Here is a 14,211-nt window from a genome sequence, read left to right on the forward strand (position 1 = left end):
TGACTGATACTTTGTCTAGTGCCTTTGTTTCAGAGGCTTAGATATATTAGCTACATGAGAGGAAAGCGTGGAAAGGAGTTGGGAAGGAAAAGGATAACGACAAATATATTCTATTGCTTTATAGATTGTCAAATGTTCTTACAGTATTTTACCTGAACACCAGGCTTGCAGTTCCTGAAGTAGCCTGTGTTGTTGTGTCATCTTGTAGGTGTGGAAGTGAAGCAACGAGAGATCCTTCACGTTGCCAAGCTCCAGGCGGTGGAAGAGGATGTTCGCCTTGGTTTCCGTACTGTAGTAGGGCAAGTATGGAGGAGTGGGAGCAGGGTTTGAGTTTGTTAAAATCCCAGGTTCTAGAGCACATAACAAATACAAATGCTTTAGAATGTTCACGAGAGATCAGAGGATGCTTTCATCTCTTTCAGTCCCAGGCAGGAGGATGAGGGTGAACAGTCGGGATCAGTCTTACTTGTTAAGCCTGGCGGAGGTGGCACACACCTTTAATCCTAGCACTTGGGAGGCAAAGGCAGACGGATCTTTACAGACCTGGGAGTTAGAAGACAGGTCTTTCAGCCAAGAAGGGAAGAACTGAACTGTGGACTGAAGAAGGGAATCTAGAAGCATCATCAGCTTCTTAGGGGGAGATAATTGCTTGTTTCGAGGAGCTGTCATATACACTGTATGGTGTTTAAAGACATTGCTAGCTCTACCTACTAGCTGTCAGGGGCATTGCCTCTCATCCTCAGTGTCCCATCTCCAGACATGAGCTGTTGTTCTTAAAGAGGCAGAACCATTATTTAAAACTAACCTAATTAAATTAAGTAGCCAAGATACTATGCCTTGAGTTTATCTGCTGATACAGACTGTACCTCAACATCCCCCTCAACGATTAAAGTATAGTAATTCTGTAACTGTGGGCTATTGGTTTCAAAACCTCCCGCAGATAACAAAATACATGCATGCTCCAGTCCCTTATGTAAAATGTCACAGTAGTCACATTCCCCCAGGCATATCCTCCCACGGTTGATTTTTCAGGCATGCCCAAGCTTCAGACATTGAACCATGAGATCATCATCTATGAAGTTCATGCTTGAGAACAATGCACAAATGAGCTACAAAAAAGTGCACAAGCCACCCTCATAATGTTTTAGCTAATTTTACAGTTTGTGTGTTGAACCACATTAATAGTTATCCTCCGCTTCAGGCAGCTGTTGTCCACAGGTTTCACATGCCTGTTATACTAGATAATAAAAATGTGGTCTAAATAATTACTAAGGGAACAGTGAAAAAAATTTGTGCATGTTTTTTACATGTGTGTATGTATGTGTGTGGTATGCCTCATGTGTATGTGTCCTCATGTGTGTGGGCAGGTGTGTATGCATGCACATTGTGGAGACCCGGGGTTGACTTTGGGTGTCTGCCTTCATTGCTCTCTACTTTATATATTGAGTCAGTGTCTCTCATTGAGCTTGGACTCACTGTTCTGCTAGTCTATTTAGCTAGCTTGCTCTGACTCCACCCTGTGTGCTGGAATTCAAGGCTGGCCACCATGCCTAGCTGGCTTTCACGTGGTCCTGGAGATCACAACTCTGCTCCTTACATTTTCATAGCAAGTGTTTTACATACTCAGTGATTTCCTTGGCCAGTCTTTTTTTTTTTTTTTTCCCCCTGAGACAGGGTTTCCCCATGTAGTCCTGACTGTCCTGGAAATTGCTCTGTAGACTAGGTTGACCTTGGACTCAGAGATCTGCCTGCCTCTGACTCCCAAGTGCTAGGATTAAAGGCATGTCCCACCACCAGCTGGCTATTTTTTAAAATTCTATTTTTGATCAAGGCTTGGTTGAATCTGTGGATGTAGAACCCTTAGATATGGAGGTGAGTGTATGTTTGTTTTTAAAGCAATGAGATCAAACTGCCAAACTTATGCTCTTCTACAGGTGAGGAGCATCAGGAAAAAAATATGAGGGAAATCATGATCTCAAGAAAAGAGACTTTGAAGAAACACCCCAGATCGTTAAAATACTACCGGTAGAGTAGTAATTGAAGCAGAAACGTCTCAAGTCCCTCCCTTTTATAAGCAAGGCCCCATGGCATGTACAATGGCGCTATAGTTTTGCAAGGGCATTTGTCTTTGCCTATGGCATCTGAAGTCACTTCTTTAGCTAATTCATCACGACAGCCGGGGCCACCCATTCAGAAACGTCTGATGAAAAATGTCTCTCAGAAAGTGAGACAAGTCCAAGCATCCAGATGATGGGATTTTGAACCTCTCCTGAAAGGGAGGCGACTTGTCTATTTCAAAGTCACTAGAACAGGGGATTCGAATGCTTTTATTGTAAGGAAATAATAAACATTTGAGGTTAATGATGCACTAAATCCTCTGATTATATCATTACACAATGTATGCATGCATTAAAGCATCACTTGGTGTCCCACAAATATGTATAATTATGTACAGCTTAGGAGAGTCTGTGGGTGATGAGAAGGCAGATGGCTTGAAGGAGAAATATATTATCACAGTGGTTTTCTGGTGAAAGACAAGCCATTAAAAAAAAAATGAAAGCACAGAGTAAATCTGTCAAACAACTGGTATTTTGACCATTCTTTTATTTCAGATCCGCAATTGCCATTTAAACCTAGAAAAGGAATATAATGATGGATGTGAATCTCTGAGAGAACGCCACAGGAACTTAATGAATTTTTAATCTTCTACTGAAAAAAAAAGTGTTCATCAAGGAGAAATCATTACTGGCCACTGTAGTGGACATTTGCTCTTTTATGTTTGGAAAATTTGAAAGGGAGGAAAGCAAGCTTGTCTCCAGCCACAGAAGACTAAAATGACAACTCCATCCTATTCCAGCTTCTGTCTGATGTGCCTGTCTGATGGAGCCGGTGATACGGGGACTGTGCGAACTGCAGTGTGAGGGGGTGGCAGCTGGCTCTGTGCAGCAGGTGGGAGCAGGGTGTTGGTGGAACAAGCCTTAGGCCGTGGTGACACCAGTGGGGGGTCTCTACCCCTCTGTCCAGCTCTCACAGGAATTCTCTAACCAACCCCCCCTTTAAAAATACTTTCCATTTTTTTAGTTAAGTCAATCAGCAAAAGGTTGCATTGCTTCTAAGAACCCAGGGTGACAAGATCGTGTTTGGGAAAGTTACTTTAACAGTAACAGAATCAGAAAATTAAATTTCGCCATAGCCGTAGTAATACTAATGAGAGTTAATGCGCCGTGAAGGCCTACTTTGTGCCATACCTGCTAAGCATGCATCTCATTCATTAACTCACCAAGTACACAGCTGGTATAGAAACACATGGCTAAGTACAAGCATTCTGACATCAGGGACCATGCACCTAACAGTTGCCAAGTAAAGATCAGCCTATTTTGCTAGGAATCTTTAGATTTTTGCAGTGGTTTGAATAAGTATGACCCCCCATATATTCATGTGTTTAAAAGCTTGGCCCACAGGGAGTGGCACTATCAGGAGGTGTGACTTTGCAGGAGTAGGTGTGGCCTTGTTGAAAGAAGTGTGTCACTGTGGGGGCCGCCTTTACGGTCTCATGTGCTCAAACTATACCCAGTGTGGGTGACAGTTTCCTTTCTGTTGCTTGCAGATCAACAGGTAGAACTCTTAGCCACTTCTCCAGTACCACATCTGCTGGCATGCTGCCTTGCTTCCTGCCATGACAAAAATGGACTAAACCTCTGAGACTGTAAGCCAGCCCTAATTAAGTGTTTTCCTTTATAAGAGTTGCTATGGTCATGGTGTCTCTTCACAGCAATAGCAACCCTGAATAAGACAGATTTCACTAGGGAAGGTCCTCTGTCTTAGCTATTCTGAATGCATGGAGGAATAAAGTGTTATATGGGCACCATTATTCATGCAGGATAGATTAGGGTATTCACTAATTAATCCATCTATTTATTCGTTTAGCACGTGTGTTTTAGAATAGCCTTGCTAAGCAGATTCGCAAGGCGGACCCTCATGAGCCTGCCCTCTAGGTAGTCCTTCCTTTGAGTAGTTATCTCGTTCAAAATGGAGCTGGCCCAATTACTTGTTAGTAACCAACAATGCAGTGAAAATGACGAGATACACTTCCATAACTAGTTTTTGTGAGACTGTAGCCTCTGTCCTGTTAACAAGCCATTTCCTTCTTCTCTTGCACATGTTGGCAAAGCAAGCTATCATGAAACGAGCTTCCATGTTGGAGGAGCAAGGAGCCAAGGACTGCTCCCAGCTACCCCCAAAACTAGAGGACCTCAATGGGACAGTAGTGAAGATCCGGACTCTGTCACCAATGATGTGAGAATGAAGCAGGTCCTCCCTCAGTCAAGCCTTCAGATGGAACCCAAGATCTCCTCAACACTTTGAGACTTGTGAGCCACACTGAAATGCCACCTGCTAAGCCATACCTAGGATTCTTGGCCCACAGAAACTGCAAGGTAACAAGTGTGCTGTTTTAAGCTTCTGAATTTGTTGTAGATTGTTATGAGAAAATGGATAATCCATATAAAACCTTCAGTGTGTCTTCCATTTTCCTAAGGAGACCAGGTCTTTATATTTATGGGACTGATGCCAGAAGTGATAACATGGTAATATGAAGTAACATGATAACTTCAGGTAGTATTTGTTGTTCTGGGGAGACTAAACGTGTGATGTTTTATAGCTGTTCTTGTACCATGTGCACATGCTTATTTAAAATTAAAAATTAAGCTGAATAAACTAAGATAAGACTTCAGTTTTTTAGCTAGGGTATATGCATTTTGAGAGCTCTGAAGCCACTAGTGGCTTGACTTATGGCCACTGTGTAGAACAGTGCTGATTCTGGTTCACGCCTGTCATCACAGAAAGTAATAGTGGGCTATTGGTGAGGATGGTGGAAAAATTGAGGAGTTTCAATGCCAGTTTTATGTCGCCTTGCTACAATCTAGTGTCATTGGGAAGACAGAACCTCTATTAAGAAGATGGCACTACCAGATCAGTCTATGGGAAGCCCTGTGGTGTATTTTATTGATTGAGGATTGATGTGCCAGCCCTGGGTTGGTGGTCCTGCGTGCTATAAGAAAGCAGGTTGAGCAAGTCATGATGAAATGCTGTGGGAGCTCCTTCGGCTCCTTCAGCCAATAGCCTTTGAGATACCAGCCCACTGGGGCATGGTCTCTCTCTCTCTCTCTCTCTCTCTCTCTCTCTCTCTCTCTCTCTCTAAAGCATAGCAGCAGCCCTCCTTTCTCTCTCTTGCTTTGGATTCTGGTTCCGATGATTAGAGTCCTTTCCTGGTCGTGTAGGATGGTGTTTTGTAAGTTTTTTTTCCCTCAAATAAATAACCCTTTGAATAAGTCCAAACTGGTGGGGGATTGTTTCTGCATTAATGAAACATGCCAGTAAGCAGCATCCCTCCATGGCCTTTGTACCAGTTTCCGCCTCCAGGTTCCTGTCCTGCTACAATTCCAGTTGTGACTTCCCTCAGTAACAGACTGCTATCTAGAAGCAGCCTCCGAAGTTGTTGGTCCTGATGTTTTATCACAGCAATAGAAATTCTAACTAACAGAAGGGGTTTCTTTAAAATGAGGAACTAGGGGAGATGTTTCTAACAGGGAAGTATTTGAAAGCAGGACTGAAAGGAGAGGAGTGAATATCTGATCTCTGAAGACCTAGGAATGGGGTGTGCTCAGCTGAGGTTACAGACGCATGAAGTGGAAGGTGGCAACCCTTGTGATGTGAGTTACCCACGCCACTTTATGGATGACTCACGGGGAGCTACACCTCTAGAAAGTCTCAACCCAGTCAACTGTTTGCCTCTTATATAATGATTGAAATCTCGTGGAGAAGAAGGGTCTCATGATGTGCTTGCTGGGGGGGAGGGTCTCATGATCCTTGTGAGTCTTGTGAACCTTGCTTTTCATTCCACAAGGGAGTGTTGATAGGCAAGACATTGTCAGGAGCTCCTGCTGCTTGCTCACCACAACCCGTCTGCTTCAAGACTACCAGGGTTATATCCAACTTGTAGAAACTATGTTTCAGACAATTAAATAGCCAGAACAGTGGGCTAGATCTCATGGAAGTCAGAGTTGGGGACAGAACTGGGAGTCACTGGCATATAAATACAACATAGAGCCATGGTACTGGAGGTCATCTCTAGGAAAAAGTACAGAGATGGGGCTGAACCTCAGCGTTACCCATGCTGCAAGGGAAGGAAGAAAATTGATCAACATGTTTAACCTTTGCCCTTCTATTATTGCATAACAAAATAGTTAAGACTAATTCCTAAAGCAGAGAGCCCTGAGATTTTGTGCAGTTACAGTTCTCTGGCATTCAAAAAACAAAACTAAGGTCTGGAGGTAGCGATAGGAGGGAGAGATCCGATTAAAGCAAATATCTGAATCACTTACTGTGGAAGCCTAGAGGGTTCTCTACAACCACACGTGTGTCTTAGTTCTTATCTCTCCATGCTCTAGCTGCAGTGAAGTTTGTCAGGCATGTCCCATGTCAGGATCTCTGTAAACACCTAGTAAGCACCTCTGCAAACATTAGTTACCTCTTATTTTCTTTCTTGACCACTCTATCTACAATTTAAAAAAACCTTATCTCATCAGTTTGTATTGTTTCTTGTATAGTTCTCATTACAATTAGTAATTAGCTTGATAGCTGGTTTTCTCTGTTTTTGGTGGCTTGAATGAGAAATGTTCCCCACGGGCTCAGGTATTTGAACACTAGGTCCCCAGAGGGTGGCACTGTTTGGGGAGGTGATGTAGCCTTGTTGGAGGAAGTATGCAACTTGGGTAGGTACTGAGAGATCATAGTCTTGTTCTACTTGTAAGCCCCTCGAATCACACAAGTGGTCAGGGCCCTCTTCTGAGGACCCCAAACTGCCAGTTTCCACCCACAGGCTACTCTAACTTCCCTAACTACTGGACCCTGCCCCTACCCTAAAAAGCCCAATCTCTGAACGTAGAATCCCACCAAAATTCTACCCCTTTCCCCAAGAAACTCTATATAAACCCTGTATCCTGTTCAGTTCATTGCTGTTTGTCACCAGAGCAGAGACGGCCACCCTCCTGTTTTTTCCCTCCCAATAAACCTCCTGTGTGAAGTTTGTTGTGTGGTGTGACCATGTGGTATTCCTTGGCTCCTGGCAGCCAGGATACCTTTGCTTCTGAGCTGTAATACTTATCCCACTTCCAGTTTGCTGCCTCTGTTTTATATTTGTGGTTGAAACATGTAAGTTCTCAGCTTTCTGCTCCAGCCACCTGCTGTCATGCCTCCCCTGCCATTATGAACTCCCTGGAACTGTAGCCCAAATAAATTATTTTTTTTCTGTATAAGTTTCCTTGGTTGTGGGATTTTATCACAGCAAAAGAAAAGTAGCTAATACACTATAAGGTATAAACCTTACAAATGAAGAAATAATTTGTCTTCTTTATCTCCTGCATAAATATCTTTAGTGCCTGGAAATAAATATTACTGAATGAATGAGTCTATTTATTGAGTCCTAAGATTCTGTAAGTTGTTTGAAAGCCTTAATCTCATTTAAGCCCCTCAATGCTATGGTACATTTGGTTTCTATTTTACTGGTGAGATGGCAAAGATTGAGAGAGGTGGAGTGAGCCTGTCAAGTGGATACAGCTGCAAGTAACAGAGGGGTACTGGAAACATCAAAAGCCAGACATGGGTGTCTAAAAGAATATATGGAGGGCATACAGGCGAGAGGGGCTTCAAAGCACAGGTGACAAGGAGCACAGGGGACAGACTGTTGGTTTGGAGCAATCAGGGCAGAGATGTGGTTTCCCAGGAGCAGTGTTATGATGCTGTTTTGGAGGTTGTTCAACAGGGTATTCAGAAGCAAGACTGCAGAGGGCAGGAACCAGGTCACTGGGACTAGGACATAGAGGCCTCAGGTGAGCAAGTCAGGATTCGGTTACTGATTGGTCACAGAGCCAGTGCCTTCCTTTGACCTGGGAGAAACAGCACTGCAGACATTCAGAAACCTGATGGGTAGGTCCAAGATGTTTTTTTTGTGAGGATAGTCATCTTTTAGGTGTTTATATCATACTTGGACGTGCTTCTCTATCTTAATACATCCGTGAAATGATCTACTTTATGTAGATTCTGTAGATTCCATGAGGACTTTCTGTGTTCCTTTTATCAATGCTGTTCTTTAATGCCTGGCATCACAATACTGGTAGAGATCAGTACATGTTTAATGAATAATACACCAACGACAGCAGAAATAATAACAAGAAGCATACTTATATAGACATGTATGTAACATCATACACATTAATACAATAACTTCTTCCAATGATCCTCTAGAACAGATACAATGATTTTGTATATTTTACAGTTCTAAAAAATGCACAGAGAGGTTAAGTTGCGGAAGGCTGATGTGGGAGTGATTTCTTATTAATAAAGAAACTGCCCAGGCCCCTTGATAAGGCCCACCCTTAGGTGGGTGGAGAAAACAGAGGAGATTTCTGGGAAAAAGAAGCTGAGTGAGTGAGTCGCCATGATGCTCCCACGCCAGACAGATGCAGGTTAAGATCCTCCCTGGTAAGCCAGCTCATGGGCTACACAGAATATTAGAAATGGGTTAGAACAATATGTAAGAGCTAGCCAATAAGAAGCTGGACCTAGCTGGGCCAGGCAGAGTTTGAAAGAATACAGTTTCCGTGTAATTATTTCTGGGTATAAACTAGCCATGCGGGCGGCCGGGTGCCGGGGACGCAGCCCCGCCGCTCCTATTTCAACAGATGGCGCCCAACGTGGGGCTAAATCCACTTAAAAACCTGAGAAGCCTTAAAAATAAGGGAAACAGAGTTTAACACAGATTTTTGCTGTTTTGTTGGTGACATGCTGTAGAGAGATTCCTGATTCAGCAACAGCAGCAGAGAAAAAAAGCTGCGTCATTTTAAAGCGCGGCTTCCTGGTGCTATGCTGCCAGCGTGAACTCTGGCTTTAAAGCATTTCAAGGCTTTTATGGGACTGGATGTTTCTGTTCCCACTTGGGATCGGAGGAGATTGCTCTGAGACCTGCCGATGGCTCAGCGTTCCCTGCCTACACCTGGGCAGATGGCGGAATCAGGCTTAGGCAGGCGGAAGAGCATGGCGGATTCCTGCTGCCATACAGAGACGCGTTTTCAGACTGCGCAGTGCTCTGCGTGTCAGATTTGGCTGTAACTTGGATAAAAAGAGTTTCTGTGCTGCACACTCAGTCTCAAAATTAAATTGCTGATTGCGGCTCCAATGTAAACTGCTGTTTGCCTGTAACTGTGCTCAGCTCAAAAGCACCAAATGACTCTGAGGCAGGAGCGGCTGCTCCTTGCTGAACTGTGCTGATCTCAGGCAGGAACTACCGTAATTACCTTAAAACCGTGCAGTTAAGGTTTAGACTGGGCAGGACACAGGCAGTACCGTATTACCTATACATGGTGCAACTTAAGTTTTTAAGAAATGCTTAACATTTTAAGAAATGCTCCTGGATAATAAAAAAAAAAATACAGATTCACAGTAAAACAGATTCAGACACCGTTGGATGAATGTACGTAGGCTTGGGGAAAAAAAGAGAATATAAAGAATAAAGTTAATGTCTTAAAAAGAAAAAGGGTAAAGTCTTTAAAGAGACAGAGTACAGAAGTACAGATAGTTATAGATTAAGAGAAATAAAGAAAAATAAGCCACGTAAAAATGAAAAATTCACAGAGAGTCTGGATTATGTACATTGTGTTTTCTTTAAAATTTTTGACTGTGAAGGAGCTAAGTACAAAGAGACATTTTATTATATGGGCTGCTAAGCTGAACCTGCACATATGTTCTAAAGGTATCTTGACTTCAAAATTTGGATCTAAGGATATGATGCTTTGGAGAGGGTCTTCTTTTGTTTCCACAGAGGATGTGACCCTATGGATTGCATCTATCCCGGTATGGTATGATAGACCACGCCCTCCTGAAAGGTTGCTGTGAACACCCTCAAAAAATTACTTCACTCAACTGCCAACCGAGATGAACCTGACACACAGGTTACACCCTAAATGATCTGATTAACAGTGCCCCCATTCAGCAGGAAGCAGTTTGGAGAGAAAAAACTACGCCCATGTTCCCAAATATTGTTTATAAATGTTCTTTTACATTTAAAGGGGGATATGATATAGATATGAATAATTTGCATTGGTATGGATTTTAAGGTCAATTTTGTTATATGTATATGTATTTTTGAACTTGATTAAGGTATTGTGATTATGTAGTTCACTTAAAATGTAATGTATAATTAGGAAATATAGGTTGTTAATGGATAATCATTGCTAATAGTTAAGCTTGTAGTCATGTTAGTTAGATTTTCTAGATATATAGAGATATATTTCAATTAGATAGGCATTCTTCATATCTTTCAAAGACTGCAGAATATGGCATTTAAAATATTTTAATAACTTAGGACTTTTCATGACAAGGAGACACGTCTGCTCCTGGCAGCACCAGCTACTTCAAGAGGAAGATGGGCATCGAAGAGGATCCTTATGGAGTTGGATAGTCATTTGGGCAAGAAACTGCTCTTGCCTGGACTGTTGCATAAACTGGACACAGAGAACCCTCAGAGAGAGGACTGCTGAACTTGCCTAAAGGTGAGATGGTCTTTCGGGGTTCCTGATTCATGAAAGAGTCTACAAGACATTCTACAGAACACAGCAGAAAGTGACTGAACTGTCTTTAAAATTTCCTGCTTCATGGAAATGTATCTGGATACCATGGGCCTGTAGGCCGAAGATGGATGCCCCAACGGTACAGAGGAACTTTGGGTGACTGTCCAGGCAGCGAGATGTCTCTGTCATTTCTAGAGTTTTCTTATTTCTTGTTTACTTAGATAATATTATATCCTTCTGGAGTCTTTGATGGAGTTGAAGAATAAATAGTTATAGTTTTCCTTAGTTATGATAAGAGATAAAATAGATATAAATATTGTAACTGTAATTCTTACTTGATAACTGTTTTGTTATATGTAATTTTACTATGCTAAAGTTAAAGCCTTTCTTTTTTGTTTAAACGGAAAAAGGGGAAATGATGTGGGAATGATTTCTTACTAATAAAGAAACTGCCTTGGCCCATTTTATTGGATAGAAAATTAGGTAGGCGGAGTATACAGAAGAGAATTCTGGGAGAAAGAAGGTTAGAGGAGGAGTCGCCATGATGCTCCCACTCCAGACAGATGCAGGTTAAGATCCTCTCTGGTAAGCCAGCTCATGGGCTACACAGAATATTAGAAATGGGTTAGAACAATATGTAAGAGCTAGCCAATAAGAAGCTGGAACTAGCCGGGCCAGGCAGAGTTTGAAAGAATACAGTTTCCGTGTAATTATTTCTGGGTATAAACTAGCCATGCGGGCGGCCGGGTGCCGGGGACACAGCCCTGCCGCTCCTAATTTCAACAGAAGGCAACAAAGTCAGTGAGACACAGAGTGGGAATGGAGTATGGATGAATGAATAAACCTCTAAATGAATGAACATACACATAGATGGCTGCTTATGACCACTTGGCATCTCTGCTAAGCCTGTTTCCATGGCCATATTTTTCCTTTGAGGATGAAGATGGCTGATATTCTTTCTGCCTGGCCTCTTCCTGAGTGACAGAAGTGATTTGATCTGCAGATAATTGAATGTACAAGGCAAACAGTTGGGATGCAGCTAGGGTAGATTTGGTCGGACAAGGGAGCAACAGGAGATAGCTGCAGATTTGGGAGTGAAGGAAATTCCAAAATTGTAGTTCAGTTCTAGGATAAAAGGAAAAGGAGATGGAGTGGGACACCCCATATGTGCATCCTGTGTGGAGTCAAGAGCCTCAAACATATCCTTAAACAGTATTTCATAAACATGGAATCTCAAAACAATATGAAGAGAAAAAGACTCAGAGGTGAAAGAATTTAAATTTTAAGTTTGTATCTTTTTGGACTCACGCATCTTATTTCTTGGTTATAAAAAAGAAGATAAAATTAAATCCTATATTAAAAATAATGGAATAACAAAGTGCATCTAACTGCAGATAAAATGCTGTGCAATATGAGTGACAATCTCTTATCTCCATATTCGTCTTTGTTTGTCCTCATTGTAGATTATAGAGAAATGATAGCAATTCAGGTCCAATGCTTCTAAAAGCTCATTTTCTTTTTGCTATAACTATGCTTCCATTACCTAATACATTACCACACTGAGAATTTTACATGACTAAGGCCATTTAAAATAACATAGTTTAGCTCTCCACCTTATTTTGAAGACTAAATTGAAAACAAACATTTCTTAACAAACAATTACATATATCCATGCTTATTACCTGCTCCACACACACTTTGAAAATGGAGTGCTTTGTGCTAGCGGGGTTAATAGGGAATCAGTCTTAGCTAAGTCATTGTTTGCTGTACTTGTTAGAACAAATAAAATAAAGTGGTAGGAGCAATATAGTCTAAGCGTTTACAGTGTGTGTGTGCCAAACCATGAAAATTTACATTGGAAAATTCCCTTGCTCTGTTTGCATCCGATTATTGTTTAGTCATGAAAGGATGGACTACCAAGATCCTCTGCTCAGCGACTACTCACCACTCAATCACAATGGAATATACATAGAATACATAGGGTTTGCATAATATTTTGCAAAGATTAAAATGTATTTTATTCTCATTTATAACGTAGGACAACTTCATGAAGTTAAAAGCATTATTATTATTTTTTTATTTTAGCATTGATGGTGTGGAGTTAGAGAGAGTAGCAACCACAATGAAACCAGTGAAACTAATACAGGGCCCGATTTTCTGACTTATCATCATATCCATAATGCTACCTTCGTACAGGAAAGATAATGGATCTGGATCTCAACATTGAGTGTAAAGAGATTTTAGGACTTTGGAAACAAGTGTGTCTTAGTTCTTTTCTATTGCTGTGACGGGACAGCATAAGCAGAGGAATTTCTAAAAGGAAGCATTTAATTGAGGCTTACCGTTTCAAAGGGTTAGACTCCATCATAGTGGGAACAGTGCAGCAGGCAAGCAGACACGGTGCTGGAGCAGTAGCTGAGAGCTCAGGTCTTGAGACACAACCCTGAGGCAGAGAGACAGAGGAAGTAATGGGAACTGTGTGAGTCTTTTGAAACCTAAAAGCCCACCACCAGAGATATACCAGCTGCAAAAAGGCCACACTCCCTAATTCTTCTCAAACAGTTTCACTAACTGGGGACCAACTATTCAAATATGTGATTCCATGGGGTCCATTCTCATTTAAACCAATTACTTTAGTAAATTAGATATTCATAATTGATTGGGGTTCAAGGAAATTTTCCAAAAGAGAAGGAGTTGCTTCCAGGCTGAGTACTCTTCTTCCAGCCCAGCATTATGGAGATACTTTCTTCCTCATGATTAACATACTCTGTATAACTACCTCATTTAAACATTGATGACAGATCTGGGTTCAAATTCCAGTTCTGTCATCTCCTAGCTTAGTGACCTTGAATAAGTGAATTCCCTTCTCCGGCACTCAGTTGCCTCATCTGCAGAGCAGAGATGAATAAGATGCCCATTGGGAAATGGTTGGAGGATGGGGATAAAGAGAAGCCATTCCAGTCAAGTAGGTATATTATTAGCAATTACCTTAGTGTCTCATGCCTTCAAAGGAAGTGGAGTGAGAATGAAAGATTGGGATCTCATCAAATTGAATATGCCCAGGGTGAAGCTGGCCTGAGTGTTGCTAATTAGACAAAAATTTTCTGAAGATACCAAAACCCATCAATTATTTTGGACTCTGAAGTCATCCTCTGATGCTCAGATGGTAGGTGAGCACGCAGCTGGTTTCTGCTGAGAAGATACAGGAGACCATCACATGTGTGCTGCTGGGGGTTGGTGCTGAATTCTGAACATCTGCCAATCTTGACTTTGTGGCTTTCCACCCAGGGCTATTTTGAGTGCTTGCTGAGCAGCTTAGCGTGTCTTAAAAGACACAGTCCTATCTGGTCGGCTAGATAGATTGAGAATGGTTAATTAGCTAAAATTAGTTTTAGGAACTGAACATTATTTGGTAATTGTTGCCGGGGGTCTCTTAAAAATATTATTCGCATAAATGCATTCACATTGTGTTTATCAATCAAAGTGATTTGAATGAAGACTTCTTGGTTGTTTTCTTGGTATGTTTATTGTTTGAGTTCAAAGATCCTTTTTAGTTATATCTTTCAACCTTGGAGTGTATTTCCCT

The 14,211-nt window shown here is 41.7% G+C and overlaps 1 long non-coding RNA gene across 1 annotated transcript in view; it reads left to right on the forward strand.

The window, feature by feature from the left end:
• Window positions 1–202: 202 nt before the first annotated feature.
• Window positions 203–14,211, forward strand: part of LOC126505277 (uncharacterized) — a 40,727-nt gene continuing 26,718 nt past the window's right edge. Inside the window, exons 1-2 of the long non-coding RNA XR_007592845.1 lie at window positions 203–3,706; window positions 4,172–4,436. This is a non-coding gene — a long non-coding RNA (uncharacterized lncRNA). The remainder of the gene's footprint in view (window positions 3,707–4,171; window positions 4,437–14,211) is intronic.

Source organism: Alexandromys fortis, unplaced genomic scaffold (genome assembly GCF_014885135.2).
Source record: "Alexandromys fortis isolate MF-2015 unplaced genomic scaffold, M_Fortis_MF-2015_v1.1 scaffold_57, whole genome shotgun sequence".
NCBI lineage: Eukaryota > Metazoa > Chordata > Mammalia > Rodentia > Cricetidae > Alexandromys > Alexandromys fortis.